The following is a 7,953-nucleotide window of genomic DNA, read 5'->3' as shown; positions in this document are numbered from 1 at the left end:
AAGAGCGTGGTTTAGAATGCAAAGAAAGAAGAGAAGGGCGGACACTCGCATGCCAAATATGGAGGCCGAAGGTCTCTATTTATATTAAACACACGAAGGAGTTTAGGTATGTCACGGATACGAAAACAAATCACGGAAAGATTCTGGAAAGAATGGAAAGAGGGTTGGGGAAGAGGCGCAACAGCCACTGCGACCTTTGGAAGAGGCGCAACACTTGCTGCGTCATTTCCTCAGAGGTTTCCTCCTCTACAAGAAAGATTTGCGCGTTTTATTATGGAATTTCGGTAGATATATACTTTCTTATTCCATAAAACACAATATTCGGGAGATATTTCCTTAGAAAATATTAATTTTAATAAGGAATTTAAATACAGAAAATTCACGTGGTACCCTCAAACTTTACCATTTTGCACGTAGTACCCAACTTTTTAAGTTTGTGCACATGCTATTCTTGAGATTTGATTTTGAAGCACAACATACCTTTTTTTATCGTTATTAAGGTTTTCAATTGAGCATAAATCATAGACCAGAAATCGGAATTGACTAATTTTTTTTCAAACTGATTATCTCTTCGCGATCTATAGATTGATAAAACGAAAATCGTTATACGGAAATTTAAGATCGAAAATATGGTTGATTTGAGATTTTCGATTAGAAAAAAACCCTATAAAATGTCAGGCGACAATTTTTTTTTCTCAAATCGTAGATTATGAAGAGATAATCATTTTAGGAAAAAAAATTGTCCGATTCTGAATTCCGGTCTAGGAGTTATGCGCAATTGAGTTTTTTTTTTTATAGCGACAAAAAGAGCATTTTGTACATGAAAATCAATCATGGAGGGTATTATGTACACAAACCTAAAAAGTTGGGTACCACGTGCAAAATTGCAAAGTTCGAGGGTACCACGTGAATTTTCCGATTTAAATATCCAGAGAATTCTAGAACTCTCCGGAACATTCCGACTCGACATTTAAACGGTTTGTAGAAAATGAAGCGGTTTTTGACCCGGACTCCAAATGAACTCTAATTACTTTCAAAACGACCATATCGGCGCGTAGATGATGACCATGAGGTTGATTCGAGTGTTTGAGCTATCACTTGTCGATGAACTTATGAATTGTCATAAATCGCTCCGCGTATCAAACATGCGGCCCAATTATCACTGGGTGGTTGACGGGAGGTGCAGAAATGAGGTATCTACACGGGCTCGGAATACGGTGAAAGAAAATCTCCCACACGAGAAGACCTGGGCATAAGACAACAATCTCTATAAAATCGTAAGTAACGGTCTCAAGGAACAAGTTTTTCTCAAGACAAAAGAAAACAAGATAGAAATCAACAAATCTAAATGGAATAAAACCGTGCTCCCCGACAACGGCGCCAAAATTTGATAAGCTATGTCGCACACCTAATCAAAGATAAATTCACTAAACACAATTAAATGTATTAATAGGGGTCGAACCATAAGGAGTCGGTAGTTTGCTAAACAAGTTGCAATAGATTGAATTCTATCGAGGTCAGTTTATAGGTTGTTGGTTGGTTGGTTTGTTATGTAAATAAAGTTAAAACAATAATAAAGAAAGCGTCTAGGAAAGTCGGGTCACACATGCAAATTACTAATTAGTCATGTTAATTTAGAAATGCATTGATAATGATAAATAGTTTAGGCTTTAGACACCCACCTCTAGATATTAGCGTCGACCATAGACCGGGTCCTAACGATCTCTCGATATGGCTAGGTCGTTCTATTATAGCATGTTTAGTCTAATTCGATTCCGTGCCTCTTGACTTATAGAATGAATTAACAAACTTAATCGATGAATATGACCACTAAACAAAGATTAATTGTGACGATACACACATGTGATAGAAATAATTAGACAATATTATATCAACCTAATTTATCATTTTACATATATTAGTTATTGCATGGCTTCCCTAGTCCCTAAACTAAGGAAATTTAGCTACTCATATTGAAATGTAAACTATAAACTATTGATACCCGTCGTTGTGAGTACCAAAAATAAAATTTATATTTCCTATTAAAACTAACCTAGGCTAGTGGTAACAGGGTCGAACCACAAGGAGGCGAATGTAATTAATAATTGTCTAATTCTAGTCTAAGGTAACGAATGTGGGGGTTGAATTGATTTGGTCTATAGCTAACGGTAATAAACTAAATAGACGGATAAAACAGATAAAAGAAGGGGTACTTGGATGGTCGGTTCACTATAGTTTCGGCGGCAGCATACTAAGTAGGTCTAAATCAAACACATGAGGCGGAAAAACAAGAGGTCCTCTCGGTCCACTCGTAACAAGTAGCATCTTTCGATCTCGCTACAAGTCCCTAATATCACTAATACTGACTTTCGTCCTGAAAAGTGACTAAAAACCTAAACTTTACCTATCTTTCGATCTCAGCATAGTTTAGTCATTTTAATTGATGGTCAATCAACCTTCCCTATCTTTCGATCTAATGGGTCAGTCATATCCTAAACATTCAACTAGTCGCGTGCACTCGATTCGTCAAATATAGAAATTAAAACAATTAAAACGAAGGTAACACCTCACGTGGCCAGTCGATCGACCAAGTATGGCAGTCGATCGACTGACACGCGATTTCAGGCCACTATTCTAATGCCGCCTAATCCTACAGATCCCCTACATCCTAGCACGAATAATTTAGCTACTCATGACTATAGTGGAAACAACATTAATATTAAGAATTAAAACTACTGATTTCATGCTTGAATTAACGGAATAAAAGATTAGCATAAAACGATAATTATGGCTTCGGGAAACTAACTATCAATTCCTATACTATCAACACAATAAAGATGAACTGAAATAAGAGTAAGGGAATACCGAAATTGCAGAGGAATTGTAACGGAAAGATTAATAGCATAAACGAAAATCCAATGCAAAACAATATTCCGAACCCTAATTATTTCCTAAAGAACTGTATGCTAAACTTGAATAAAAATTGGATAATTTTCTGAATACCTAGCTTACGTTATATAGAATACAACGTAGCTCTTATTTCCAAAACCTAAAATACAATGGGCTTCAAGTTCCTCGATCTTTTAATTCACGTCTGAAGTATCGGTTTGGTCGATCGACTGATGGGACGGGTCGATCGACTGGCCTATGCTGAACAGTAGCTACTGGAAGTCGTGGGTTGGTCGATCGACTAAGGGAGCCAGTCGATCGACTGCTTTAGCTGATTCTTGATTTCAAACTTCTCGTGGATTTGTCTTTCGGGCCTTGAAATGCGCACCAAGCTCGTTCCTTAAGTAAATACTTCATGTCAAATGCCGTGCAAGATACACTAGTACAAAAAACCCCTATTGTGACGCCTTTATCACGGCGGTTCTAATAGAAACGTCGCGAAAAGCCCAAAAAATTGGCGGGAGTGCATTTTTCATATTATAAAAGGTCTATTGTGGCGGTTCAAATTAAGAACCGCCGTAATAGTAGTAACTATTTATGGCGGTGTCATGTAGAAAACGCCACCATAAGTCAATTGTGGCGGTTGTATTAAGAACCGACGTTAATAACAACGCTAAAGGTGTAATACTTGATAATACTTTTTAATAAAAAAACCGCCATCATATATTTTTATGGCGGTTTTAACAAGAACCGACATTAATAGCCACTCAAAAAAAAATCTTCAACCCTTTGGAATTCTCTCTAATAAACTGCACCAGGCCATTTTCATTTTCAATCTATCGTCTTCAAATTCCCGCAAAACCCTCAATAATTAATCACCATGAAATCCATTACTCAAGCCGCCGTCGACAACCGTCAAATCTGATTACTCAAGCCATCGTCGATCACCAAGCCACCGTCCCTAGTGTGCCCGCCTCTGACTCAATCCGGCTTTTCGATCTCCCTCTACACGACACTTTCAACTCCGGTTATTTGAACTCCTTACTGGTTGTTTCCGCCTACACCGTGCCTGCCTCTACCTTCGACGCATCTGCTTTATCCACAACAACATTACTTTATTTTGCCCCTATATAATTCCAATTATAGTTCTAAATTAAAATTATACAAGTAGCATCTTTATCAATGTCATGAAATTGATTGTTCATATTGTTAGTCATATGCCCAGAAAAGCGATCCGTTTCGCCCTTTTATCGATTTCATCTCATCTTGGGTCATATTGTTCATGGTAAGTGGTGCTAGCTCTATATTTTCACAGTAAGGGTTTCAATTTTCCCTAAAATTATAAACCCTAAATTCTGAGTTTGATTGATTTAATCATGGTATTAGTCGAAATGTTTTGCGTTTTAGGTTATACCGCTTGATGATCTTGCTGATTCATCCTAGGATGGCAATGAGGTATCAATTTTTTCTGTAAATCGTCCTACTTTACATTCATTTCATGTTGAATTGTTAGCAGTTATGTGGTTTTATCCTTCAATTTTTCTTCGTGCTGCTCTAATTTCTGCTCAGTTTCTTGCAATATTATCATTACTCTGATGATTTGTGTTGAGTAAAGTATACTTGAAGGACCCAAATTATACCCAAATCTAGCTATAAGGACTTGAACTTTTGAAGGTCTAACTTTAAGGACCTGTGTCTGACGATGTTAACAATTTCGTTAACTTTTTGTTTCCCTGAAAATAATCTTGGTATATTTTCAAGTTAATTACTGGTGAGGTGGTTTGATGTAGCTAGAGTAATTTCAGAATTAGCAAGGTACTTGCGGAGTTTAGCTCGGATCAGGTTAATTTGAATTTTGGTTATATTCGAGTTATGCATTTTTGGGTCGGGAGTATTTGAGCCGAGCTAATTTTTTCAAATCTGCATGAATTACTATATTATTATTGCATGTTGTAAAGAAAAAAAAAGTGAGTACCAAGTATTATGGTAACTAAATGATCTACTGTCCTTGACTATTTTCTATCAACAACGGGTAAAATATTGTACTCCAAGCGCCATGACATGCAAACAGCCAAACACAATTACGCAAGTACTTTCAGGAATTTGGATGGAAAGTTAACGGAAGAGAGTCAGAGGTCCTTAAAGCTAGTGTTTGTAAGTTTAGGTCCTTATAGCTAGATATGTGTGAAATTGAAGTCCCCAAAGTATACTTAACTCAATTTGTGTTGTTTGTCGAATTCACTTTGCTAGTTCAATCTATGAATTGCACAATGTAATAATTCATCATCATTCTTTCACGATTCTGCAATTTAATATCGTTCTTTTATGGGCATATCCATTTATTTTTCCTTACTGCTTTTGATGTAATGCTATAGGATTCTGTTTTTTCTTTTTCCTGTTTTCTACATATTGTTCAATTTATTTATACTGCACTTAAATCAGATGTATTAACTAACTTGGTATTATGATCATAATGGATATCAACTTGCTCAATTTAATCTACTAGATGTAGTGTCCATCACCACACCACCACCAATAGTCCGATGACCACTAACCAGGTTACCATCAATCCATCGATGTAAGTTCATGATCATATTTTAAAGCTTTAACGTACCATTTTTTTTAAACGACCAAACATTCACGTGTAACTAGTAACAAATATTCCAGATTTGTTAAAAATATGCATTCAAAATGGCACCGATCGCTCTCCTTTGTAGCTTAGATCTTATATTAGTCAAAAATAGGCCGATTGAGGAAATTGTTTGCATTCACCTTTATGCTCAGCCAGCTTTCAACAGAGAAGATGATCTTCCTGCTGTAAACGCACCCAGAAAACAGGTGCATTATTGTTTCTTGTTCTGTTTCACATATGCAACATTTCTGACTTTTAGTGATATGCTTATGTTTTTGAGCTGTCATTTACTTTTGAGAAGGAAGGCATTAAGCTGGAATGGAGATGGAGATGGAGATGTAAGCCTTCTCCCCACAACAAAAAACAACAGCTGATGTTTTGAACTTTATGATGGAGTCAAATATAAATTCGAGTGTAAGCCTCTAATAGTGCACTTCTATGCCTTTTGTCAAATAATTTGAGTTTTTCTCTCCATTATCCAAGTGCTCATAGCTACGCTTTAGCTGTCTCGTCTGCTAGCTTCAGCATTCCCGTCATTGATTCTGCTTTCCTAGTTTCTTTTTATCAAATATGTATGAATATGCTAAAGCTGGCAGACCGTTGATAAATCCTTGTCTCTTTATTTTTTTAGTGCTTGTTAGTTTTTATATTGCTGTTTTATTTGAGGAGAGTAGGTTTATAATTAGACTTAGTGGCAAGTTTTCTGTAGAAATGAATTGCTTTTAATTTGCTTTGCTTTGCGATCATAAAAGTGATGCACTTTGAGAATCATCACTTGTTAGAAGGTTAAGCTAAATTTACCACTACTAAATTGAGATGGTTTTGGACTCAGTATTGAGTTTTGCGATTATTTGGGTTTTTTCGATTATGGGTCGTCTATCTTAAATTCTTAATTCAATGTTTTTTTGGTATAATGTGAGATTTTATTAAGCTCATCAAAACAAAATTGCTAATTACATCAAAGAATTATGAACAACCTAGAGTATAGAGCATAAAGAATGTCATACTCCCAGCCTACTCAAACCAAATTTCAGTATTCATGTTAGTAAGATAATTGATTTTGCTTCTAATTCTTTTTGTGATCTGTCTTTTGATTTCGTTCACAATTTTTTCTGGTCTGTTATGCCTGCAATTGTTCCTCTCCTTCTATATATAATAATAGCAAGCCATGATCATCATATATACCTTCCTTTGGATGATGCTTCCTTTTTTTTCTTGCTTTTATGAATAACATCTTGGCTATTACGCTTTATTTGACACCACTGTTCCACCAGTTCAGTGACTTTGTAACTATAGCATCAACTAAAAAATAGGTGGTGTTGTGTTTCAGCTTGCTGGCCACACATATAACAACTGTCCTCACTGCAAAAGCCAAATTGCAGTAGCTTATGCTTCATATTTAACTCATTTTGCAGTTTCAACCAGGTCAGGAAAGAGTGCTTTGGGTATGCCTACCCATTCCACACTTGCTTGTGCCAGTTAACTCTAGTACCCTTGTCCTTGATCCAGTTATAGCCATCTCTAATACTGTACAAATGCCCTGCTGACCATTGTTGTAGCCTTGTTTGAATTCATCCTTTGTTTTGCAGATTTTTTAGCTGGAGGTTTTAATAGCAGCAGGCTGTATTATAAGAGTCATTTGTTGTGCTGCATCTGCATTCTGACGAGATGAAGGATGTTAAAGAGGTGTAGGCTAACAACTATTTAGGGAATATGTAATGTTGATTAGTCTATTAACTAAGATGTGTATGTGATTATTTATACACTTGGATGTATAATTTTGAACATCGACATTATTATTCTGTCGGATGATATGCAAGTTCGTTGGCTATGCAAGTTCGTTGGTTGGCATTCTTTCGTATGTATTTTTTTTATTTGGCTTCTCAAATCTATAGGACCTTGCTATCGAAATTTTGGTAGCAAATAATATTTTTTTTTATTTAAAAAAAAAATTATCTTTGGTGGCGGTTCTTAATATGAAACGCCACTATTAATTTGCCTTTAGTGGCGGTTTTTTACTAACAACCGACGTTATAGCGACTTTTAGTGGCGTTTCTTTAAAAACAACCGACGTTACAGGAACCTGTAGTGGCGGGTTGTGGTACAAAGTTATTATTGAAATACTAATGGTGGCGGTTTCAGAAAATAGCCGGCACTATAGATGAATTAAAGTGGCGGTTTTTGTCTAACAACCGTCGTTTTATATAGTCTTTAATGGCGGTTTTGTATAACAACCGCCACTATAGGGGAGCTATAGCGGCGGTTGTATAACCGCCTACAACCGCCGTAAAGTTTATACGACGCCGCGATATACGACGCACCCTAAATCTTTGAAAACCGCCACAAAAGGTCATTTATAACCGCCACCGTAGGGGGTTTTTCTACTAGTGATACTCGGGGACGGATTTAGCTCAATATCTACTCATTTCCGC

At 36.4% G+C, this 7,953-nt stretch overlaps 1 long non-coding RNA gene across 1 annotated transcript; it reads left to right on the top strand.

Moving 5' to 3' along the window:
- The first annotated feature begins 3,710 nt into the window (after positions 1–3,710).
- Positions 3,711–7,357, top strand: LOC141627069 (uncharacterized). The gene is made up of 4 exons (XR_012536629.1): positions 3,711–5,467; positions 5,674–5,727; positions 5,823–5,935; positions 7,111–7,357. It is a non-coding gene; the product is annotated as an uncharacterized LOC141627069 (long non-coding RNA).
- The last annotated feature ends 596 nt before the right edge of the window (positions 7,358–7,953 follow it).

The sequence above is a fragment of the Silene latifolia genome, chromosome Y, assembly GCF_048544455.1.
Source record: "Silene latifolia isolate original U9 population chromosome Y, ASM4854445v1, whole genome shotgun sequence".
In the NCBI taxonomy this organism is placed as follows: domain Eukaryota; kingdom Viridiplantae; phylum Streptophyta; class Magnoliopsida; order Caryophyllales; family Caryophyllaceae; genus Silene; species Silene latifolia.
Note: the sequence above shows the minus strand (reverse complement) of the source record. Positions and strands in the feature narration are given on the sequence as shown.